The sequence below is a fragment of the Accipiter gentilis genome, chromosome 12 (assembly GCF_929443795.1).
Source record: "Accipiter gentilis chromosome 12, bAccGen1.1, whole genome shotgun sequence".
In the NCBI taxonomy this organism is placed as follows: domain Eukaryota; kingdom Metazoa; phylum Chordata; class Aves; order Accipitriformes; family Accipitridae; genus Astur; species Astur gentilis.
This window is the reverse complement of record NC_064891.1, coordinates 6,156,254-6,182,435: the sequence shown is the minus strand read 5'-3', so window position 1 is coordinate 6,182,435 and position 26,182 is coordinate 6,156,254. Positions and strand designations below refer to the sequence as shown.

The following is a 26,182-nucleotide window of genomic DNA, read 5'->3' as shown; positions in this document are numbered from 1 at the left end:
AGTGCACTCCTCTATGGCCTCTAGGAGGGCAGCGCTGGTTGCTCCTGACTCCCGGTGCCCCGGGCAGGCTTTTGGGAGCCGTAGGCTTGCTGGCGGTGGGCTGGATGCACTGTACGTCATGTCTGTACATGTAACGGTGCTAATCCATTTCCCGCTGATACTTACTCCATCCTCAGAGTCACGTTCCCTCACCCATACTGGGCGTTTATCTCGCAGGAAGATCAGAAATCTGGTCATGAAAAGGGGGGAGCGGAGAACGAGAGTACAAAAATGCCTTATGCATCGTGTCGCATTTCTTCGGTGTCTTGCGTGTCGTTTCCTTTGACTGGTTGGTTTCATGTTCAAGATAAGATAGGTTTGCTGTTTTGTATTTGAAGGTTTTAATAGTACCATGTCCATGTAGACCTAGATATCAGTGGGTATATCTCAGTCTGTGTACATGGGGGGGGTGTTGAAGAGGAAAGATGCTCTCAGATAGTTGGACCTGGAGCAGAAAGGAACCTGCCCGCTCTGCCGGCAGGACACGGCTAATTCGCATGACAGATGGCCTGAGTGGGGAAGAGAGGACCCCCTGCGTTCGGCTGTTTCAGAGCGCGCATCTCAGTGCCACAGGGCATACCTCACGCTTTCAGATGGTCGCTCCTTTCCACGCGTACCCTCTGTAACGCAACGCTGTGCGACAGAAATGCCACGAGGGGAGAGGAGCTAGGGCCCCTGAGCCTACGCTGTGAAGGGCAGCACGCGTGTGGGACCTCTCGCAGGACGCAGGTGTGCTCACATACCCAGAAGGGGTCGGAGAGCTCTTCAGCGATGCTTCCCGTCGTGCGGTGTGGGATAAACTTTCACAACAGAGTGGAAAATCCAGGGAATGTGGCTGGGATACAGTCATTCGTCTTGGATTTGTTTTTCCATGTATGCTCTTATTTTTATTTCCCGTTTGCTAGGACCAGGCACAGAATTCGGGTGCAGACCTGGTTTTGGCATCTTTCCCAGAGCCGAGGGATTTTCTGATTGGTGTTTGTCATGGGGATCTTCGTGTGTGTGTATGTGGTGCTTCAGTGAGGCAATGAATCAACAGTTTAACTATGCCCTCTTCAGGAAGTTTTCTCATCATATAGCACCGGGCAAAGTTTTCCCTCTGTTTCATTTATACGTTTCCAAAAATGCGTGCACGCTGAAATGATTTTTACCCAACCTCCTTTTCCAAAGTCATCCTCCATTCAGTCTGTTTCCTTCGAAATGGAAACACCCCTCTAGTCTTTTCGGCTGCATTCCTTTGAGAGCAGTAGAAATAGGACACATGGGAGTTACACTCCAAACTGGTCTCGGTCTTTGATTTTCAGTGGGTCTGGAGCCAGATGACTTGGTTTTAACTGTGCAAAAAAATTCAATTTTCTCTTGTGAATACCTTGAAAAGGAGAAAAAAATTGATGTGGTGTCTTCATACAGCAAACACATAGTTAGGACTGAGAAAGGGGAAGAGGGGAAGGGAAAGAGGGCGTGTACATTTTTTCCAGTACTTGCTGCTAGTATTATTTTTTGTTTTGCTTTTCTTCCCCATTCCCCAACCATCTTTATCTTTTGAAGTAGGCTAAGGAGGCCGTGAGCATTGCTGGGGCTTCTGCTTTCATGCCTTCCTTTTCCATTGCCTCGTGGAAAATAAATTTATTAACTGAGTAGTTGTTGGACCAACCCCCACACTCCCTGGCAGAGAGATTCATATCACTGCATCTCAGCATCCTCCTGTGAGCTTCTCAGCAGAGCTAAATACACTTTTTGTTTTATTAGCATTTCTTATCTTCTTATCTGAAGCTGTCTAAGTATTTTTCCGCTGTTATCAGGAGAGAACAGGAAATGGCCACAATGATGGAGACAGCCCGTAATTCTCAAAGTGGGGTGAATGGGGCCAGAGCGATTATCAAGCCAGAATCAACTCTGATCTGGCATTCGCTGCATTCATTATACCTCTGTAATAAGCTACATCAGAATGAGAATTCAAATGTCCCAAACTGTGAAAGAAAGAGCAACCGCCCCTGGACCCAAGCACCTACCCCTGCCTGGCATTTCACTGCCATCTCCCCATAAGAGCAAGTTTTCTTTCAGCTCTTCAATCAGCAGAGATTGGGTTTCAGCTGTTGCATTTCCCTACTTCCCAACCCACCCCATTTTGGGGCATTAAAAGTGTTTGAAGAACTTAGCCCGTGGCCCCCACCTTTTTTGGGGTGTAGGTGGGACGAAAGGGAAGGTCAAGCTATCTATCTGTAGCGACAAGCATGGTTTAGACAGCTTTATGGGCTAATAACGATGGCATGAGAGGTGGTTAGAAAAGCTAAAGGGACTACGTATTAATGAGTTTTTGTTTCAGTTGTTCCTTTACAACAAAAGAGTGCCTTTTTTTTTTATGCTTAACCCCTCAAACCTAATTAAATCAAAGTGATAATTTAAAAAGAAAACTGTAAAAGAGCCATATGCACAGATATTTGTCTTGCCCCAGCATAGTCCATAGTAGCAACAGCAGCAGTTTGAAAATGCTTGGTGCGGAAAAAGTGAAATATAACATGTGAATGTACTAACCTTTTGGGGATGCACTTCTTAATTAAATACCTAAACAAATCTTGTTGAAAAAAGGGGGGAAAAGGACTTAATTATCTTGACGCATCAGTGGACCATGTGGGTGTAATAGTATTTGTATTAGTAAAGTGAAGGCCAAGCAGTATTCCATTGTGAACGGATAAGCCCCTTTGGAACATTAAATTGTTTTAAAGCGATGTGGTCTGCGAATTTCAATGAAGTTGATGAGTTTGGGCTGGATGTGGTAGCCCATACTGGCCCTGAGTAGCATTTTAGTACTGCAGTAGGCTTCACTGAAAGCAAAACAAGCCACCAGGTTTCCTTTGCTGACTGAGGTGCAATTTAAGCAGGATAAAAATGAAGTGGACGGATCTGTCTGTGGAAGAGGGATTCCTCCCTGGGAACATGGAAGCCAGAATCTCGGCTCCTCTTCCTCTGGCTCCAGTCTCTAGCTGCTGGTTGCAACAGTTATGAAAAAAAGTATATACATCAAATACAGCCCCCTTCTGATGGCTTTTCAGTATTACTGTCAGTGTCATTTATTCCTCTGTACAGTAAGAATGCCCGACTGTATCTAAACATTTCCACAATTGTTGTGCATACTTACGCTTAATCATTTTACGTGGATCATTCACCACACAACTCTTTTTTTTTTTTTTTTTCTTTTTCATTTTTTTCTTTAGTAATGGTCTCCAACCCTGATTATTCACTATATTTTGGGACTAGCTTTGTGTGTGACATACAAAGTCAGAAACAGGAAACAGCATTAACCATATTAAAAAGATTTTCCTAATTTAATTTTCCAAAATACAGTATGTCTGCAAACAGGAATACAGCTCTGTGCCAAGGCCAGGCAAATCAGTTCCATAGCTGGTCTGCACAGCAAGAGAGGAGAAAACGTGGATTATATTTATTGGACATTTTCAAGTAAATATCTTGATTTTTGTGCAAATTGTCAAGTGGTGTTTTGAGGCACAGTCTGTCCAGTTCAGTTGAATAGGATGCAAAGCAACATCAGTTCTCATGGCAGGTGAGAAGAGCCCAGACTGACTAGGACAGCAACTGAGTATTTCCGTACAGTAAATGACCAGAGTTTTGCGTGTACGTAAAATACTAAGGAGCGCTGTACTTTGAAAAGTGAAGCTACATTTATGTCATGCTACCAGCTAAGTAATCTTGTTTGGAGTGACCCGTTCTATCGTGTGTGGCTATGTTTGTTGCTTTCTGGTGTCTTTCTGGATTTTAAATCATTGGACTTCTGAGGAATCAGTTTCTGGCTACTTTTTCTGGAGAAAGGCAGAAAAGTTGCTTTTGCTGCTTGTCAGAAAAATATGTTTTAATTGCTGTTGCAAAGGGGAATTCCTAAGTGAATTTGCATTGCTCATAATGAACAGTTTGCTCCCATTTAGTCAAAGAGGACTTGACTCAATGTGAGTCTCAAACGCTAAGATCATTGGTTTGTCATTGAAAACACATCACTGGAGGCTATCTTTGAAATAAAAGTTAATTTAATCGTGGGTGTTCTGCCTATGCAATATGTTTCATATAACTATCTATATGTCACTATAGGAAAAAAATGGCATTCCTTTTCCCGTTCCCTCTTTCCTCCCTTTTGAGTGGGGAGAGAGTTGTGCTAGCTTGTGAAGTGCACATCTTGTTAGCCACCCAGTGGAGGTATTCAAGTTTAGCAGGCAGCGATCTTGGCATAGGTGCCAATAAAGCAGTAATTACATCGCCTGTCATTTTCATTAGCCATCTTTGCTTTCACGTTCGACTTGGAGGTATAAAGCAGCACAAGCTTTTAGAGCGCAAGTCAAGGATTAAAAGCGAGGAGTACAAGACGAGCAGCGGTTTTCCAGCTGGCTACAACCTCCGTCAACGCAGCGGCAGAATAACGTGCAGAGGCACAGTTCAGTGCTAACTGCTTCCAAGGACTGAAGGGATGGTGGTGTTTTAAGTGATTTATTGCGTGTGCTCGGTAGAGTCCAGTCTTGGGAGCAGGCACCCCTGGAGCTTTCCATCATAACATTATCCAAGAGGTGATCTGAAGGAAATGGTATTAAGTCTTCTGGGAGGCAAATTGTATCCAAAGAAAGACTTAATTTGCATCATTTGTAAGCAAGCATTTGAAATTATGCAAAAAGAGAAATGGTTATAAAGAAGCTTACGTCGAACAAATAGGAACAACAAAATTCCCTTTAATTTTGCATGTACTTTGTTTCCATGTGTTTAATGTAATGGGGTCATCTGCAGATACTCTGACCCCAAACTCCAGCGTTGTGATGGGGAGAGAATTTATTTGATATTGTCAGTGGTTTTGTGATAGGTCTGCTTAAACATTTTGCAGAGCATCGGCTGTGGGTTTTGTATTTAGATTTGTCTTTTTAGGTAAAAATGTAGCATAAAATCTCAGGTAGCATAAAGCTGACTGTAAGCTATGGGCATGCATGCTAGCTGGAGAAGGTAAAAGAAAGTGTTCTGGTTTTGGCTGGGGTAGGGTTAAGTTTCTTTCTAGCAGCTGGTACAGTGTTATGTTTTAGGTTCAGTATGAGAAGAATGTTGATAACACACTGATGTTTTCAGTTGTCACTAAGTAATGTTTAGACTAAAGTCAAGGATTTTTCAGCTTCTCGTGCCCAGCCAGCCAGAAGGCTGGAGGGGCACAAGAAGTTGGGAGGGGACACAGCCAGGGCAGCTGACCCAAACTGGCCAAAGGGATATTCCATACCGTGTGATGTCACATCTAGTATAGGAACTGGGGGGAGTTGGCCTGGGGGGGATCGCTGCTGGGGAGCTAACTGGGCATCAGTCAGCGAGTGGTGAGCAATTGCATTGTGCATCGCTTGTTTTGTATATTCCAATTATTTTATTATTATTATTATTGTTGTTGTCATTTTATTATTGTCATCTCTATCATTATTAGTTTCTTCCTTTCTGTTCTATTAAACTGTTCTTATTTCAACCCACGAGTTTTACCTTTTTCCTTCCAATTCTCTCCCTCATCTTATTGGGGGTGGGGGGGGGGGAGGGAGGGAGGGAGGGAGTGGCTGTGTGGTGCTTAGTTGTTGGCTGGGGTTAAACCACAACGGAAAGCCCCAAACTGTAGTTGTGTTCCAGTCGCTTTCCTTGAAGCTGGCTCTGGTCGTAGAAACAACAAGCACAAGTAAGGCACAGCGAGTCAGAGTAGCGGGCAAGAGCTGCCGGAGGTTTTCCCAGCTTTCAGTAACCTCAGAGATGCTTGTATACAGCTTTTCCCCTAGGTAGTCATCACTAGAACAGCTTCCTGTTTGCTTTTATAACTCCATCCCAAATCACACGTACGTTAAGCAGGAAACGTGGGATTTCCTCCTAATTCATCAAACTTTGGGATTTGGGGAATCCCTTTATAGCCTGGCACATTATCTAAAAGTTTGGGCTGAGGAAGAAAAGCTTCATGGAAAAGTAGTTTCACTTAAAAGTATCCTTTTTATCAACATGGAAAATTTTGGGGGAAACAAAACAAAACAAGAGTCCTTTTTGTTTATTTGCTGGGGGAGGTTGAAAAAAAACCAAGAAACCTTAATCAAAACCAGAAAAGATTGAGTTATTTTAGTGAAAAGGTCAATAAAGCCCCAAATATTTACCTCACTGGCCAAACTCTTTCTACTTATGGTCTCTGAAAATCTGTTAAGTGTTCAGAGAAAATGAAAAAGTTAAAAGTTGTAAGGTCTTCTGACAAGAACAGCTTCATTTCCATTTACATTTTTCCATATATTTCAACCAGCCTAGTGAAAAACCTCACTGTTAAACTTGATTTACAGTCCTGGTTAAGCAGTGGTTAAGGCGTCTATTTACAGCATTTTCTAGGTCTCGCTCTCTTCTTTATCTTTTAAATCACACTGAGTTTACTGTGGTGCAGATTGAGATAGAGACCCAGATTCTTAGTGGTGCCAGATATGCCCTTAATGCTGCCAGGGAAGGGCAGGCAATGCCGGATTTAGGTGAGTACCTTTGCTATTCCCCACATATAAGCACTGCTGCTCTAGCTGGCATGACTGTGCAATAATCCCATCTAGGCAGGGACGTCCCCTGTGTCAATGTGCAATGCTGCAGTGCATCGGCACCTCCTCAGATTCTCACTTTCCTTCGTTATGAGTCCTCCACAGGCAGGACAGCAAGAGGCAGTCAAAAAGCTGTGCATGCTCATCTCGGTGATACCTCCCATGGGGGACATCTGCAGTTGCATCTTTAGGATAGCTTTGCTCCATGTTTGCATTGCTAAAGACAATGGGAGGTTCTTATTTGTCACATTGCGTTAGCTATTTAATCTCTAATCCATCTTGCTGGATTGGAAAGACAGCTATATTTCTCTCTGTTTGGTGGAGAGATATAAGGGGAATTGCCTAAGGGTGCAGATGTGTATGGAAGCCAAAATGCAAACTCAAGGCTTCTAAGCGCCCAAGACTCTGATGCTCCGGTCCATCCTCCTCCTTGTCTGACAACCCCAAAGATGGATGCTACAGAGGGAATGCTAGGTTGAAGGCTCTTGGGTGCCTTCCCAATGTCAAATTTGTTGGGTCTCACTAACGGTTTCTTTGTATCTGCTGGTATCTAGAAATACATGTAAAAGACAAAGGGCAGACCCAAATGCTGTTGCTCAGAAACGGATGCTTCCCGGAAGCAGGCGGTTTGGGAGGATTTGCTTCGCCCAGTGAAATCCACAGTGTTATCCCAAATTTGGAAGGAACAAGAGCAGATCCAGCGGGTGACTGTAGCACTGTTGTAAATGGAATAAGGATCACCGCCTTGGGTTGTTTTGTTTCGTTTGGGTTTAATCTGCAATTCAAGACTATCTCATTCAACTGTACTTCATTCATCTGAATGAACGACTTGCGTTCCAAAGGAGCCCATTGCCTTACGAGTCATAAAAGCTATGAGGTTGCCTAGGCAATTAAATCAGTATCTTCTTTTCTCTTGTTGAGGTAACGTTATCAACAATAATGCTAAGGAGCTCGGATGGGTTTTACTGGCCTGGCAACAGCTGAGCATTTTCTTGTTAGGTAGATCCTGCCAATCCCTTTTTAGTTATTTTCAAGAAGGAAAGTAGCTTTATTTCTTAGTCTCATATTGAGTGAGAGGTTGAAATGTTAAGCTCTGTGGATTAACGGTGTATCCTTTGAGCAAAAGGAAAGCTTGCGTTCTTTTTGGTCCCCTGAGTGCTGGATGTAATTGTTTGAAAAATCTTGAATTTCATCAGCTAGATACAAGGAAACGTGCAAGTAAGCCTTGAATGATCTGTCAAAAGAGGTTGACTCTATTGCAGCTGTTTTGGAAACTTGTTTGAACTGATAGTTGTTCCTCAGGCATTTCTTTGCTTGAATTTAGTGCGTTTCAACTCAGGCAATGAAAAGTGATCACCACAGGATTATTAGTAATTCAGAGCTTCTCGGAGAGCTATATTCCAACCATGGATTTGCTAAAATAATGACTGGAACGTGAATTGCTGCACTCATATAATATGGTGTATTTATTTATTTAAATACATCGCTTGTCTTATCCTGTCCCAACATATGTGTTTATACTGGAAAGTTTACGTAGTGAGAGAAAATAATAATACGGTCTCACTGAATGAAGTTAATTGCAGTTTGGTCATACCAAAATCGAAGAACAAGAAATGGGACCGAAGAGCAAGCAAGATTAATTCTTTTCTCACGTGCGTTGGATTTACTTATAGTGACTGTAGCACAGGTAATTACCGTGAGTAATTCAGAGTACAGACATGCACACTGCCTTACTCTGAATTAATTTTCTCCTTCATTAATGTATCTCCTAGATTTGCCAGTTGCTTATGGAGTTAGCACAGATGTATTCCTCTGACCTTTCCCTACAACATCAACAACTTCATGTGTCCGCCTGGTTACTCTGCAGCTCTACACATAGAAAAGACGAGTGGCCATGACTAGCAGTGAATAGCTGGGGCTAGCAGGCTAACAGTGAGATGTCCAGACTGAAATTTTGGGTTGTCTGCAGTCAGATGAGGCTATAGAGAAACCTCTGCTGCTGGAGCCTTTATTTTAGGATTAGGACAAAACTCAGTGGTGCTTTCAACTAGGAGGAGATAAAGTTTCCCCTGTTAAACTCAGTTGCTTCAGATCTGAAAATCAGAGTTGATCGTGGAAACTAGAAGCCTGTTCGGTTAAGGAACAGGGATGTAATTAAATAGTGAAGAATGTGCCCTTGTACTGGTGTTGTTCACTGAAAATCTTGCTGAATTGTGTCATGAAATACTAGTATTCCTTGCTCTAAGCTTTTTGGCCCCAAAGCTGCACTAGTTTTTTTGGCAAGTCATCATCCCCATTACAAATTCCTTTCATGCAGACGTTGCAAACGTAGCTTTAGGGACTTCCTTTCTGCTTCCTCACCAGTTTCTGAAGGTGAGGGTAACTTTTTTGGTCTCTTGCTCAAATAAAATGCAGCAATCTTCTTATGCAGCAGATCTCTGCTGGCAAGAATGTGAGTGTTGGTTTTCCTTCTCTTCCTCATATAAAATAGTGGTGCTGTAGCAAATAGGAAGTTCTTAATTCCTTAGTTCCTAAGTAACTGGAAAGTTTGTAGCTAGAAAGTTCAGTACTGGGACATGTCAGTTTGTTGTCAGTTTCCTTTTGTTTTTTTAAATCCCTAGCGCTTATGCCAAGGATAGACTTACACTCTACAAGGCCAGGTTATGACCACCAACAATGTAGCTCCATTAATTTCAAAGCCAGCACATGTCAGAAACTGATCTGGTTCTGCGTTAAAAATATGTTGACACAGTGGAGTGAGACTCTAGGATGGACGGACCTTGATCTCATCTTTTTTGCTGGCAAGTTTTTTTGTGTTGTGGTTTGTTTTTTTTTTTTTCTTTTTCTTTTTTCAAGCTCAGTAATTTTAATAACTTTGAGGCTTTCAATTTCCCTTACATGTAGCAATGTGGCTCTTTGCTGTGGAGAGATTAAAACAGTGCTTCACTTGAAAACATGTTGGTGAGATTCTTCCAGGTGGATGGTTTTTCTCTTGGGTTTTGTCATGTTCTTTCAGATAAGAACACTGACAGCCAAATGTCACCGACTGTAGGCAGATATCCACGTAAATATCTCTTACACACAAATGCATGGCAATTTCCTGCCTCAGCAATCAGTTGTTTCTGAACTGAAGACTTCTACTACTAAAAGCATGGGCTTCGAAGGCTTGAGTTAGAAATGCAACCTGGTAGCTGGTAACAAAAGTGGTTATTATCCTAGTTTAGGCAGTAGAATGAGAAGTGCCATACGCCTTTCACGAGCACTGGAAAAGGCAAAATTGTTCAGCTCCTGCTAGCTTTTGCCCTTTGCTTGTCCTGCACTATTTCTGTATGGATCTTCTTCCCCCCCCCAAATGTTATATATTAATTCTTTGTAGTAAACATAACTATTAGATAAAACCTTCCAAATCTTAAAAAAAGTCCTAATTTACTTATTTGCTTTATAAACATTCCTATTGTTATGTAGTCTCAAGAGGAAAGTCTTAAATTTGCATTTATAAGAAACATTTGCAAAGAAAACTGAATTAAAATGACAAAATGACATTGCATGGACTATTTGTCTGCTATGTTTTACTGATGAGCTTATTTTATGAGTACTTGGTTTCATTCCAAAGATCCTTTCTCTTAGGGCAATCAATTGGTGGCAGTACCTTGATCAAATTTTGCTTTCTGTCTGATTAGTTTCACTGGATTGCTTGGGATTTACTCACTGGAGCAAGACAAGGAAAATTCGGTCTTTTGTCTTTAAAGTTTTATATCCACTAGTACCAATGCAGAACACATATTTCGCTTGTGGAGGCCGGGCTGAGGTTAAGTTGGTTTTAAAGATAACAGTAGATTCCAGCGTCCTTGCATTTGTTTTGTATTTGGTGACAGTCACTAAATCAGAGGAAGGAATGTTCAAACAACACACTTGAGGAAAAGTGATTTTTATAGAAAGGGCCCATTCTTGCTAATAGCCAGTAACTGCACATAACCCCACTGACATTAAAAGTCCATTAGCTAAGCCCAGTTTAAACAGCAGCTGATGCTATGTCAGCTAAATGTACATTGGAATTTTTCATGTAACACAGCGATAGCACTTCTGTAATTTTTCTAAAACTGTGTACATTAAGGAAAGCAAATGTCATCTGATAGTAGTAAGATGAAGAGTTCACATTAAAGTGGGGAGAATTGTAATCAAACTGAAGTTACCATCTGGTTGCATTAACAAGAAACAAAAACGGTTACAAGAAAAGCAGAGAGTGTCAGGTTTCTGAATTAAAGCTAGATTAACAAATCTAGTGTACAAGCTTCTGTAACACAGGATAAGCACAGAGCTGCTTGTCTGCTTGATTCTTTATCGTTAAATATACTATGACCTTGTTCGAGAAAAGTTTCTACTGAAGTCAGTAAGATGCTTTGTCAGATGGAGCACTGTGTTGCCATGGGAAAAAAAAAAAAGGTTATTTGCTAGCTATTTAGGAAATATGTCTTATTACAGCAGTGTGAACACATTGAAACTTGTCACGATAGCGTTTGTATGCCTATGGCCTTAAATTCAAGTTAACCATTGGCACAGCAAATAGCACCTGTGCATCTCAGCGTATCAAAAAGAGGGTTGAGAAGTATAGTGAAAAAGTGGCGACTGCTTGGTAAAGAGAAGCGTGACAGGTGACGTACTTGTTACTCATCTTCAAAAGCAACCAGCAGGCTGAGGTCCTAGTACTGTGGTCTTGGGACCCACTGCAGCACAGTTGAGCACCCGGTTTGGCAATCAGTCTAATTCTGAGAAGTCACTTTGAAGTCTGTTTTGAAAATAGATCTTGTGCAATAAAGCCATTGCGGAGACAGGCAAAGGGTTGCTTAGTAAGTTAATGTGAGAGCTGGAAACAGAGGGGTAATTAGTCGCTTACTGACATGCTCCCAAGTACAGTGAAGTATTACTGTAACCTCCTCCGCCTCCTTTTTGCTATTATCCGTCCATTAGTGAAACCTTGTACAAGTACTGACAGGAGCAGAGAGCTTAAATGCCTGATGCAAGTAGACATACCCACTGCAAAAATCCTGTGAACGCATCTGGAGGGCTCACTTAAACTCTTAACAAAGTGTGTTAGTCGTGCAAAGCTCTCGAACGTGTCATGAGGCTGAACTTAAATTTTTTGTCTTACCAAGCTGAAGAAGTTGACATCAGTAGCATGCCCAGGGCAGATCATGTGTTTGTGAACTACAGGGTTTAAGGAGAGTAATTCAATTGCATTTTTTTCCTCTTCTGGAACATAACATGTAAACATATTGCTGAACTAAAGCCTGGTTTTAATTACAAGCAGTAACTTTTTCATTGTTGACAGATTTTCACATGGAAACCTTTATTGAAAATGAGAGAAGACCTTTTTGCCGTCATTAGTTCTTGCTGCTTAGTGCTTTTATCAAGTACAGTAAAATACTGTTTGTAATTAATTCCAAGCTTATATGGACATGTTTAATATAATTACCAAACAAAATCCTGTTTACTGACATATTGCTTGTGAAACCCGTCTGAATAATCTGGTCTCTGGCACACATAAATCAGGCACTAATAACAGCTGTAAATATTTCACAATATACTTAGAGTGCTTTCATTTTAATACTGAATCCACTTTCGGGTTTTAAGGATAAAACATAGGTCAAAAGTGACTTTTCCCATATGTTCTTTCCTAATCTCTTTCACTACTTTGCCTGAAAGTTATTAAAAAAATCATTATTGCAGTTGATTTTAAATAAGTAAGTATATACATGCTCATGAGCTGGGAGAATTATGTAATGGAATTACACTGGAGCTAACAAAATGACGCTGCTCACATTAGTGCAGGACAATTCCTCTAATAGAGCTGTGAATATTTTTCATTGGAAAAGGCATCACAGTGCCAATACTCTTTGTCTTTCTTGAAGCTTTACTATTTTTATCTGTCTGGATGTCTGTATATTGTATACTAAGCCTAAAACACGTACATAAAACTGTTAGAAGCAGCTGGTTTTGCAGCTAATTCAGGCACCCGAAGGTCTGTGGAACTGAAGGCGACCAGGAGCCAGGTTTGTGGTGTGTGCTGGGGGACTCAGGAGACTGTGTTATGTGCTGGGGCCCCTCTTTCAAGGAAGGCTTTGAGCCCGTATTTAAATAGAAAGAGGAAAAGGAGACTGGTAGTCTGTCTACCACAGAATATTTGGGGTTGCATAAGGCTACTAACCCATATTTGTGAGTTAGGACTGTGCGTGTAGTTTGTCCAGTTCAGCAGGCGGCCTTGAAATTTTGAGAAAAGATTTATAATCATCCCTCAAGTCATTTTCCCCAGCCCCAAACAAAGACCTGAAAAATCAGTTGTGCAAAACAAAACATTTTGCAATTTTTCCTTGCTTGGGAATGTTCTTTAACCTCTAAAATAAAATAAAAAATAAAGTAACCAGAGTACTATTTTGAAAGACAAATTTGAAAAATGTTCACTTTGGGGATTTTTTTTTTTTTTTACCCTTGTTCTGCAGTTGGATTCCCTCACTAAATTTGACATAAATTTTCAAATGTTTTGGCCATTGTGCGCTCTGAAGAAATTATTAGTCTGCAAAACTGTGCCAGGCTCCTTTATGAATGCTGTCTCCTCTGAGCCATGAGCCTCTCGAGCTTAGCACCCTACCTCCCAAAATAAAAAGCACAACTAAAAAATGGTGTCAGGTAGGCGATAACATTGGGAAATGTTGCAGGAGAAGATTTTTATATCCCCCCCCCCCCCCCCCCCACCTCCTTGAGGGGATAAACAAAGCCTGTGGATGTGTTCAGCTCCCCGAGATGCGTGTCCGTGCAAAGGGAGCCCCAGGGCACAGGACGCAAGGATGCTGCAGGGTGTCTCGGCTGCTACCCTGCACTAGGCGCTGGTGCCCAGTGCATTGGCAGTGGGGGTCTGCAGGGGTGGCCCCTGAGAGGAGCAGGAGGAGGATGAGGAGGTGCTCCAGGTGCTGGAGCTGGGATCCCCCTGCAGCCTCTGGAGAACCCAGGCTGGAGCAAGCTTATCCTGAGGGACTGCAGCCCGTGGGAAGGACCCATGCCTGAGCAGGGGGAAAACAGTTTAAGTGGCTCAGCAGAGGGGGTTTTTTTGTAGGAGGCAGATGAAGATCTGTGGCATAACTGGCACACCAAGCTGCCATTAATATTTTCTGCAGTTAGTTAAGGAGAATAAGTGATTGCATGCGGTCGCTTATGGAAGCAAAAGCCTGTATCAAGCAAAACTTTGGGGATGTTCTGATTGTGTCAGCTCTGGGTGATATGTCTGACTTCAACATGATTTTCCCAAGGTTTCTGCTGTTATGGTATCTCGTCATTTTGGAATTTGGTGGTCTTATACAAATGCATTTTCTAACTCCCAAATTATGGAAAGGGCTCTTATTTGACTAAAAAGATTGAAGGACTTTCTACTGAATTTGCTTCTTTTTCTGTTTCTTCTCTATGTACCTCAAAAGAAAGAAAGTCTTGTTGCTCATGTCGAAGTTCCTTGTTTTGAGCTGTGGACTTTAGCACTTCCATGGAAGTACATTAATGGGGAATTGTATTTGCCTCATGATGTCTAAGGTCAAAATTAATCTTAAAACACTATTGATTACTTTTTGTCAGCTACTGAAATTTTGTTTGTTTGAGCAAAGTAACCCGTACCCACAGTGCAAGGTAAAAACTGTTCTATTGCTTGTTTTCTGAAATGGCATCTGAAAAAAGAAATACAAATACTGGCCTACTTATTATCATTTGTGCATATTAGAAAATAAATGTACCAGGGAAGGTTTTGCTTAAGGCAGTCCTTAAAAAAAAAAAAAAAAAAAAAAAAAAGAAACAAAACATACTCTTTAATGATCAGATTTCATCTAACTTTGCCTTGCTTTTGGATGGTCAGTATTTTAAGATAGATCAATATGTTTTGATCAGTATAATAACACATGTTGTCACTTGATAGTTGTGATCAGTATCAAGTGTCCCTATCAATATCCTATGGGCACTTAGAGATACATAGCTATGATTTGAAAAGGTGTTACTATAAAATATGTAGCAGGTCATCTCTAGAGAGATCACAGGGGTTCCTGAATGCAGTACTTTGATTTTGGAAAGCTGAAGTCCCAATTCTTAGTTTTCTGTAGTATGAGAACTTGCACTGAAGTGTGAGTCATTGCTTGAGAACATTGCAGTGCATGAACAATATTAAATTGCTTTGTTATGCGTATGTTCAGGCTGCATCCAGACACTGTCATTAGGAAGTTATTAGTATATATAATTACCCAACCACAAGGAATTTCTGGACTGAAATAGCTTATGTAATCCTACGTGTTTCCTTCCCACAAACCCAGTTTAAAGGCTCATCCAAGTCTCTTGCCAAGGAAATGTCTTACTGACCATGAAATCTTACTTGGGAAGATACACTTACCTGCAAGTGTAAAGAGCTTACCTGACAATGGCCCTACCTTCAAAAGTCAGTTCTTCTGACTTGTGCTCTGGGTTGTTTATCAAATGCTGAGTTGTTTCATATTAGGTGATGTGACCTTTAGATTTCAGCTGCTGCCATTATCTAATCAGCAGCATGAGTCTTCTACAGGAGCCAAAATTACTAATGAGAGTTTGTGCCACACCAAGTTTTCATGACTTGAGGGCCACCAGATATGACTCGTGTGTGTAAAAACCAAGTAGTTGTAACAGTGTAGGTCTGGAATTTGAGAAGACCAGAGGTGTTTTGATTAGCGAGGAAATGGATACCAGCTGGTTTATTTATGCTTATAAATATATATGTAACTGTATTTAGGTGCACAGGTAAATTGTGTGTACCACTTAGCCCCATCTGTTCCTAATAAATTTCAGCCCACAGGCTCTAGGTTTTTAAATTTCCGATTATGCTCAGATAGGTGAACTTTCTAAGTGGAAGAGCCAGACTTCACAAAATGTGTATGCAGCTGTGGCTCTCATTTTGTGTGAACCAACACGGCTCCCCCAAGTTCAGTGGGTGCCTCAGTTCTGCACCAGCTGAGGGTTGTTAACAGGATTTCTCTAAGACTGTATCCTTGGTGGAAAGATCTCTATCTTGTCTGGTTGGACAGAAAAAAATTCCATGACTCTAAGAACACTTTTTTAAAAAATGGAAAAAAAGGAGCAGACACTGCAAGGTACATCAGAGAGCAATCCCGGTGTTGACAAAGACATTCTTTACCTCTAAAATAAGGAGGAAAATGTATGTATCTTTATGAGATCTTGTCCCACTTAAGACAGCCTAAAGAAAAGATAGGCATCTAGAATGGCAATTATTGGCTAAAATACTGGTTTATGACTACTGGTTGTTTGGGGCTTTTTATTTTTTAAAAATAGAATTTTCCTTGGAAGTTTTTGCAGCCACCCAGCATCCCACCGATGCAAAGTCTCTGCAAAGACTTAGTAATTAAAATGAAAAGACTGTATGTTCACATTGTCCCTGGTCTCTGCAGTTGTTTGTTCTCAGAACATCACCTGACTTCTGATCAAAACCTGAGATGAACTTTTCTCAGCAAGTCTCGGTAGCATCGAAGCTGACTTCCTAGCTACGGCAATGGCTGGTCACTTTTGATCATCTTAGAGGATATTTACAAAAATAAAACTAAAACTTGATTTTCCTTATTGTCTTCTCTCAAGGTAGGCAATGGAAACTTAAACCATACAAAAATCAACCCGTTCGTTAGGATTAGCAGTTTCAAATGTTAATTAGTAATAATGGAAAAAAACACATTTCTTTGGAGAATTAAGAGTTTTGAATACACTACAGTATTTATTTTTATTTCCCTGGGTGGTAAGACAAATACTACACTGTACAAAGAAGTTAAAGCATCCTCTTTCCCCCAAAATACATGTTTATAAACACAAGGTATAGACTAAACATTCTTTTCTCTTGCATGAGAACTTGGGATGGGAACAAACTTATCAGCGGGATTCGAGGCTGGAGAGAGGCGGTGTTTTCGAGGCTGGAGAAAGGCGGTGTTTTGATCCTCCGGCTAAATAAAAAGTATGTTTGGGGGAGTATTTACTAGCCACTTCAAAACCACGAGACAGACACAAATGCGTGCAGGCTGTCTGTTTAAAGGTTACCAAAGCATGTTATGCATGATGTTACCTGAGGCAAGAAAGGGAAGATGGTGATTGATAAAGAAACTGCTCTGGATTGTTAGGACACCAGCACGCACAAAGCAGACTGGTCCTGCCTAATGCTGGCGAGGGGCCGCCCACACAGTCCTCTCTCACCAGTGGTTGTCTGCAATCGAGTGGTCTGAATGTGGCCCTGACATAAAATAGGGGAAGCGGTTAGGAGGCAGACTGGGAATTACCAGCAGCAGGTGCCCATAAAGAAATGCTGGAGAAATGTTTGAAGAGTCAAATGCTGCTTTGGGAAAGACCTCAGGATCCTCTGGTAAAGCTAGAAGATGATTCAGTATGAGCTGAGGCGAGCAGAGAGGGAGAACTTGAAAACCGAAAGAAAATCACATGAATTTAAGTTTTGGGTTGGTTTGTGTTGGTTTTTTTTTTTTTAAATAAATGTGTCATTATCTATATGAACTATCTACGATATTGTGGCTGTGAGGCATATTAAATAACAGGTACTTTAAAAACAAGACAAAAAATTAATATTGCCACCAGGTTATCTCTTTATGTTGTGGTTTGGTTTGTTGGGGGTTTTTTTTGTGTTTTTTTTTTTGTTTGTTTGTTTGGTTGGTTGGTTTTTTTATGTGAGGCTGTTCCTTGTCCACCTGAGAAAACTTGCAGAAATGGGAGGGGAGGACTTCTTAGAACAATTTTCTGAATTGTTGCATCTAGCCACTAAAAAAGGTATCAGAGTCGTTATTATCTTTGAATGCAATAGGAAACTGTAAAACCCAAAGACAACAAAAAGTGGGATCCCACAAGCTGTCTGAGTGAGGAATTTGGAGCAGAACAGATGGAAAGTCTCGGTGAAAAGGCCATGGATCAGGCCCTTGGTTTTGAGTGCCATCGCTGCTGCCAGGGCAGCGCCATTTGTTATCAGTGACTCTCCTGTTGGGATGCTGAGATAGATAGGTGTCACTTTGGTGTGCTCGCTGGGTGCGCTAAGCTGTAAGTTACATAAAAGGAACCGACAAAGTCAATTCAAGCATTGTGGGGTCTCATACCCATGAAAAAATGTCAAAGGAAAATTTAAAGCATAAATGGGAGTAAAGGCACAGTGCTGTAAAAATCCTTTCTCCCATGAGCAGGCCTATTAACCTTTGAAGTGTGACGACACTTCTGCGAGCATCTGTGTTTCAGTGCATGAGTAATCCCACACCTCTAATACGCAGCTTTGCAAGGTTGTGGCCTAAAATGAGTAGTCCCACCAAAGTTCCCCAGTAGGATCAGGAACAGTCCCTTAGGAAGGAGTTCAGAGCAGGAACATAACTTCTCCAAAGAATTCTTAATCTAAGCTCCCTGTTGCAGGAACTCTTATCAGAGAAGTTTTGGTGATGCCTATTGATTACGTTTCTTTTTTTCGTATCTTAAAGAGTAAATCGAAAGGTCATTTTTTCTATTGGCATGCAAGGAGTTTTATTGATTCTCTTTTATGAGGCATTAATGAAATCTATAGAAGCCTAACAAGATTGTATAGTTAACCTTGGCAAGATTGCCTGCTCTTTTTACATGTGCAGAAAAGGGAAAAAGACAATGTTCCATTTTGACTGTTTAAATTATGTGGGAGTTAGTGAATTTCACAGAATCAAATACCTCTTAGCACAGAAAGAGAGCATAATGTATCTATACTAACCCATTAACTCCAAAATGTGCTTAGCAGAGATTTTTTGGGAATACTTTGTTTTCCTGCCTAATGGTACCACATAGTTATCACTATGAAAACAAGCAGGGAAGTCGATCACTCATTACGTGTGCCAGAAACGCCTTCCACAGTCACAGTGGTGGTATGTCAAGAGTCTATCCCACTTAAAAAGAACAGGCAGGATTTATTTTGGAAATGTACCAAAATGGACCAATCTTTCTTAAAAATATGAAGCTGGGATCAATTTTGCAAAGTTAAATAAACAGTAGTCGCACTCGACCCAGTATATTATGCTAACAGAGGAAGAAATGTAAAGAGCTGGGGGTATCCATGGATTTGGCTTGGTAGAACATTAAACATGAGACACTGGATTAAAAAATCATCCACTAACTTAAAAACTATTCATAATAAAATTTGGGAAAAATTTTCAGTGTATTGTTTCATTTCACATTATTTTCTTAAACATATTTTCTTTTTATACCACTTAAACTAATGAAGGCCATCTTGGCTATGAAGTACAAAGCTAATGCCCCCTGAGAAAGGATGCCTTTGCATAGTGAAAGCTCAGATCACGCTCATCAGAAGCTCAGAAGCCTTTGAGTGAATGTCATGCATTTTTATTTGCAGTAGGAAAAACATATTGGAGGGAGGCAAGTATAATTATCTCCATTTTTAGATGGAAACCAGAGGAGCGGGAGGCAGGACTGGGGAGTGAGCAGACACAGGAATTCCCCTCTGGTGGGCTCACAGAAAACATGGAAGTAATTTGTGGTATGAAAATGGCTGGTGTCGCTTGTTTCTCTCAAAAGGCCATGGAGACTGTAGGAAGCAGGCGCTAGGTTTTTACACCGCAGTCTGATTTGTGACCAGCCTAACTGCTGCTGGCCTATATCGTCTTTGCCGCTCAACCCCATCAGGTGGACAGCAAGCTGCTGGTACAGACAAAATTAGGAGTGGGGCTCCTAATGCCAAGTTTTGGCTCCACAGACCCGCGGCAAGAACAGCGGCTGGCTGCAAAAGCCCAGCTGGAGGAGCCCTGTCCTGCTTTGCCGGTGCCTCTGAGGACCAGCCCTCCCCAGTTTGCTCCATGCCGTGCGGTTTTCTCCAGCCTCCTTGCCTCAGTGCGTGAGTTTGTGTGACTCTCATGACGCCCCTCACGTGGCTTTTCTATTACTCGCTGCCCTTGTAAAAGCCTCCTTTTCTCCCCGCGGGATGGACAGTCTTCCCAGAGCATTTCCAAGACCGTTTTAGCAGTGGAGGTGAGGGGACGCAGCTCTACCACTGCCTCCGTGCCCCATGGGGGCTGCGCTCAGGTGGGCGGCTCTGCCGGGTTTCACATGAAGGAGCCGCACTGCAATGCTGCATCCTTCAAATCTGCACAGCTGGAAGTCCCTCAAGGTCTTGGTGCAGTCACTCAAGGGAAGCGCCCTCACCTCGCCCCTGTGCCAGGCACCCGTTGTATTTGAAGAGGGCGGAATGGGCTAGAGATGCTGGTCTGGAGTTGCTGGAGGGGGATCGCATAGCGAGTCAAGACTTTGCCGGTGCCCAGAGGGTGAATGGCTTTGCTTCCCGGTCTGGAGCTCCCGTCTCCTTCAGAGCACTACAAAATCAGGCTGTAAAGAAATACATCCCAAAACACAGAAGCAGTCTTTAGCTCTCGGCTCTCGCACTTTTATTAGCTGTCATGAAACTGAGGGCTAGATGTTGCTGCTTTTCTCAGCTCATGAAACAGGTATAAGTCAATTCTTTTTGTATTTTGAAAGTCACTTTATGTGTTCTATTACTGCTTTGGATTTTGAGTAATGAGCATTCAGGCTCTGGTGTTTATGAAATGATGTCTGCACTGGAGGACAGAGATCTGCAGTACTTTAGGCTCGCTTTATTTCCTCCTTTGGAAGATGTATCTAGAAAATCCATTGCTTGGGTCTCTCTGGGTGGGAGCATGCCCAGAAACCAGCTGGAGTAACCTTCTGAGATACTGTAAGAAAACGTCAGGACTACCTGAACGATATGTCTAAAATGCATTGCAGGATGTAAGTGAATCAGAGGGACAGGCGGGCGAGTTACCTTTTGTTTTCATGTATAAATCACACAAAGAATAAGGGTTTGGTTATTTTCCTTTTAATGGAACATTTTGGTTAAACTTCCTTGTAGTTTTGAGACGTCAGGACCTCAGTAGATTAAGGTATTTGAAAGTTAAAGACATTTTGGTGGCTGCTAATATTTAGTTTCTACTTCAGCTAAGCTGCTGAATTCTTTTATTTATTGATCAAGTGAGCATTTAGGGTTAAAGGATGCCAGGAAGTATTTGGTCCCTGGAACTCCAGTAATAATATAAGGAGTAAGCACAGTTGTATACGCTATCTCCAGGTACGTTTCCAGGCAGTACATTTCCAAGAAGGCAGACGCTCCCAGTTTTGTAACAGAAAACACTGAAAAAAGGACTGAGAGTGATAACTGGACAGATGCAGAGACAAAGAGATGAAAAGGTGGATGCAAAGATGAAGAGAGACAATGGGGATTAATCAATCCTTTTCAAACATAGTATGCGCTCCAGAAATGGCTACTTTTTCTTCCGGGCAACGTGCTTGAGAGAGGGCGAGCGTGCAGTAAGCAAATGGTGGCCAGGCTGGGGGGCACGAGAGGGGCTGCTGAGCTGTCTAAAAATGCTCCTGCACAGCTGACAACAGAAATGAATGCAAACAAAGCTGGTTTTAGCTGTCAGTGCCTCGCAGCACCAGGCAAAGGTAGGAGCACGTAGCCATCGGAGGAGGCATTTGGCCGCCAGGGAGCAATGGCCACGTCTGCAGTCCTGGTGACTCGGCTTTCTCTGTCCCTGAACTGTGCGCACCAGCCTCTGCGTGCTTGCAGGTGAGTGCACCTGCCAAACGGCTGTGCCGAGCGCTGATGATGTGTCTGTCTTTGAAAGAAAAGCTGCTATGAGGCCTTTGCCACAGACGTTGGTGCCTAGCCCTCTGTCTGTCTTCTGCAGATTGCCAAAGTGACTTGATTTGTGATGTGGGAAGGGGGTAATGTGATTCAAAGGGGAAAAAAACCAGCTACTGACCTAAGGGTGCTCCTCTTAAAGCAGTTTCTCTGGGGCTTCGCCAGCAGGCATTGTTCTTCGGCCGTCCCATGGTCATTACTCATTTCCCAAAGCCTTGGCCCAGCTCTCTGGATGGGCTGCACCTTACCCCTGGCTCCCCGGGCTCCTCCCACCCAGCACTTCCCATCAGTCTGAGAATCCATTAACATTCAGAAACTCTTGCCTGTATACTGGCATTTATTGCTTTATGGAAGTTAAGAGGCGATGACCCATGTTACAAGGCTGTCTGGTTTTATCTGTCCTTTGATGCAGAGGGCTTCCCCGGACAGGGTGGAGCTGCTGACTTCTCCAGGCTGAATGAGGTGTCTGCCTGCTGTTGAATTTGAGAGTATCTTTGTTACTAGTTTGTTATATATACCTATGGGTCCAAATAGGTGTTTGAATCCCAGAAATGGCCATTTCCTGCACAGAAGTACCACCGGGGTACAGTGCTACTGGTACCATATACGCTTTAAGAGGCAAACCACCTTCCCCACAAGTTTGGAAGCAGGGGTTAAGGCCTGGATAGCTACGTCCTAGGCACTTGCACTCATTTAACTGGGCTCAGGAGGAAAATGGACTCCCACAACTACAGCCAAGAAGGCAACATATTTTGGACAAGTGGCCAAAAAAACCCTTGCTTTTTGGCAGTGTGGAACAAGAGTCCAAGCTGCATCCAAATCATTATTGGCCACAAAATGGGACTCTGTTGCAGTAGCCTTTAAAGTACCCCTGACTTTCTGGCTGTGATTAACCCTCCCAGTGTTTTGCTCGAAAGCATCCCTGACCACGCATGAACTCCATCACCGCCCCCCCACCCCCCCCAACTCCCCCCCCCCCCCCCCGCCCTCGCTTCCTCTCCTTCTTTCCTCTTCGTGGTATTTTGCAGGCTTCATATCACAACTCATGTCTTACACACAGCCTCCAGGACACCCTGATGAGCAAATCCTGTAGGAGCTGCCCCAGGTACTGGTGACTGCTACTGCTGTAGCAGGTAACGCTTCGTGCCTTTACTGTAAGAAGCTGCATGACGTTCCTGTGGGAGGCCAGCTGAGCCCCACACCTTCTACAGAAGGTCATGCAAAATAAAAATCCCTGCTCTGCAGCAAAGGCAGGACTCAGTGGGTGTGGTGCACAACTTAACTTAGCTTTGCTCTTCAGACAGAGAGGGTTAGTTCTTGGTGGTGATGTAAAGTGAATTATGTTCTTGTGATTTGGCAGGGGTTTCTCATTGAAGTTCATCCTCTGGTCTTCCTTGAACACAGAGTTAAAAAATTAGTGAAACAAAGTATCTCTAAACAACTTTCATGTCTTTTTTTTTTGGTGGTTACTTTTTTGGCATTGGTTTTACCTGGCACAGGAAGTTTTGTATTCTTTCCTTCTTTCCCGCCCTCCCCCTTTCTTCCAAATCAGGAAGCTATATAACCTACGGATATTAGATTATTTCTCCCAAATGCTGTAGTAAGTACTGCACAAAATGAAAGGAAGAGAAGAATGATAGAATTGCACTCACCTTGGGCTGTCCACCATCTGGCTGTCCTTCAAGGAGCCTGACGAGGACTTCTACACAGAGAGACACTCTCACTCTGTCCCTGTGCAAAACATTGTTAGGGTTAAAATGGTCGGGACTGCCTTTTACTTGTCTGTTACATTCAAGGTCAGATTAATGAAGAATTTAAACTGCTGATAAAAATAGGGGGAAATGGAGTTGCAGTTTTTTTATATTGTCCTAAGGACATTCCATTCTCTTTGGTGTAATATTGTAATTTTTAATGGGTGAAGAGTGACTTACACACCACTTATGTCTTGCTTAAAACATTCTAGTAGAAATTCAGTGTCAATGAGATTTTGTATGGGTCCTTTGCAGAGGTACAAATTAAATTCAGAAATGTCATTCATTTGCACAGGGTAGGAAAAAGACTTTAAGATTTTGTTCTGTTCTTAAATGTATTTTATTATACAGCTTACCACTCTAAACCCTGCTTTGATATTGGGATCATTATACATACTTCTGTTGTCTTAAAAGGTTGTTTTCAAATCTGTCTGTCTGTCTAGCACATAATAAATCTGCTTCGGTCAATTAATATATGGTGCAGTACTTTATACTGCAAATAAATCTACTTTGCTTAATTTATACATGGTAGAACAAATGCTTGAGCTGGGGGACTGGAATCGTGTATCTAATACAACTACCCACTTTTGATGACATGGAGATACTGTGCTTTCCATAACAGTCTTTGTCTTTCTGTGGAATATTTTGAAGCATTAGGTCAGTTAGTCAACTGCATATTAATAACATATTGAAGCTCAAGTATAGGTACAGCAACAGCTTCCTGGAGTGAAAACTGAATTATGCTTTCCAGCTTTTCTGACACTGTAAAGCCATGTCTCAATGGCAAAATGGTGGGTTTATGTTCTTTGGAACATATTAACACCATTTAAATGAGCATTATGAGAAGTAAAGGAAAGATAGATGTACTCTGGAGGAGAACTGTAGACTGAAGTTTCATAAATACATGCCATGACTTAGACACATGATGTAGCGAGCAGCAATGTTACCTCATTGCTGTCCATTGGATATAATGTGCAGAAAGCACCGGTTTCCTATTGATCCTTATTCACAAGGCTTCCACGGGGGATAAAGATATGGGAGTTACATGTGCCTTGCGGTCCTAGAAACTCCTATTTTTTTTTTTTCTTTTTAAGACTACAAGAGTGCTGCATCTTGATGGATAAGGCCAAAAATATTTAAAAATGTTCCTAACAAGTGCAGCTTTGTTGTTTCAAGGGAAGGTAAGGAAAAGATGTAGCAGAACAGTCAGGTTGTCCGTTGTGGGGAACAGCAGACCATACCTGGTACTGGTTTGCAGTGTGAAATACTAAACGATGCCTTCAGATAACCTGAGTCTCCAGACCGTACTCCAGAACATACCAAGAGGGTGGTCAAACACTGGCATAGGCTTCCTAGAGAGGTGGTTGATGCCCTAAGCCTGTCAGTGTTTAAGAGGCATTTGGACATTGCCCCTAATAATCTGCTTTAACTTTTGGTCAGCCCTGAAGTGTTCAGGCAGTTGGACTAGATGATTGTTGTAGGTCTCTTCCAGCCTGTTCTGTTCTGTTCTATTCTAACCTTTCCTGTTGGGAGGGGAACTTTTGGGAGAATGAGTAGAGAAGCATCCATTCCCAGTTATATACCAGCAAATTTGGCTGCCTTAATCTCTTGCAGCCATTATGTTAGTTTTGTTTGTATATGTACTTTAATTAATCAAATACTTGACAGTTTTCTTGGCATCAACCCCAATGCAAGAGAAAAAAAAAAGCTACTTTTTAAAAGTTCAGGAAATTCTTCATGTGTGCGTGCTATACTCAAGGCTTTGTTGGCAAGTTTGGGTAAGTGAAGGGTGCGATGGAAACTGGATATGGAAGGCAGGGTTCTCCAGTCATTTTGAGTTTCCCAGCCAAAATAGTTATGCTGTTGGCTTGCTCTCTGACTACAGAAATATGTGCAGGCAGCGTTGGGGTGTTCTGTAAACTATTTTGTACGTAAACTTGACCAATGAAAACATGTAATTGAGAATGGGCATTTTTCCTTCCTTTTTTAAAAAGACGTGCCACTAGGATTTGCTCTCTGCTTCATATTTAAATAACATCCATTGTAGCCGTCTGTTCTCCCTATTCCCTGAGCATAAACCAAATGAAAGCAGAAATATGTTAAAACATGTTAAATTCTCTCTAGCATAGCCTCAGCCTTTTCTTCCAATGTCTTCTTCCTATGATTATGTGAAACAATTCTCAGAAGTTAAGGTCTGCCTCATTCCCCAGCTCCTCCCTCACTTCTTTCAAATATTCTGGATTTAAATTTGAATCTTTCAGAAGTTTCTAAAACCTTCAGTTAATTTGCATGCTTTTCACTGTCATAGTTTGTTTCTGCACATCATTTTGAAGGGTAGTCCTGACGGAGCAGCAGGTTTGCCTCTGGTGGTGGTCCTGCAGGACAGGAGACTAGCCTATTTCCCCCCAAAAAACATCCCCAGCGACCTTTTTTTAAAAGTTTCTGGCTGAATTCTACAGGCTATTTTCAGAAGCTGTCCCAACAGCTATCCAAATATTTTATTGCTTTTCTGGACATTGTTGATAAGGTTGATGCTGTCATTAGTTGTAATGCTTTTTATCTCCCAGAGCAAACAGAAGTGTTAATGCAGATTAGCATATTTGTCAGTATGTAATTAGCTTTAATTTCTGTGACTCTTTTGGTCATCCTCACCACTATTTTTCAGCATTGGGATAAAGCAGTATTGAAATTATTTGTGAATCCTTAAAGTCCATTGAGTTGTGGTGTGATTGATCATTTGTCTGAAAATTCATATTAAAAATGTATTGCGTATCAGAGGGGTGTCAGCAGCATACTTAGAATTTACTACTTTCTAGCACTAGGAAGCAGGAATGGCTTTTAATATCTTGTATGCTTTGCCAGGTGAAATGGTATATTGCCAACACAAAGAGTTTGGGAGTAAAGTAAAAATTTTCCATGAAAATAATTCCATGAACACTGGCAAACAGCAAACATAGCTGAATAATATTCAGATTGAATTGTAAATAAAACTAAGAAAGAAATAAGGCGGTATATAACTTGTAAAGAAGAATGTGATAATTCATTTTTTGCCACTAGTTTATCTTCTTGCTGCCATTTTTCAGCGC

The 26,182-nt window shown here is 41.8% G+C and overlaps 1 protein-coding gene across 2 annotated transcripts in view; it reads left to right on the top strand.

Moving 5' to 3' along the window:
* Positions 1-26,182, top strand: part of UNC5C (unc-5 netrin receptor C) — a 266,035-nt gene that overhangs the window by 1,889 nt on the left and 237,964 nt on the right. The gene's annotated exons all lie outside the window — the stretch shown is intronic.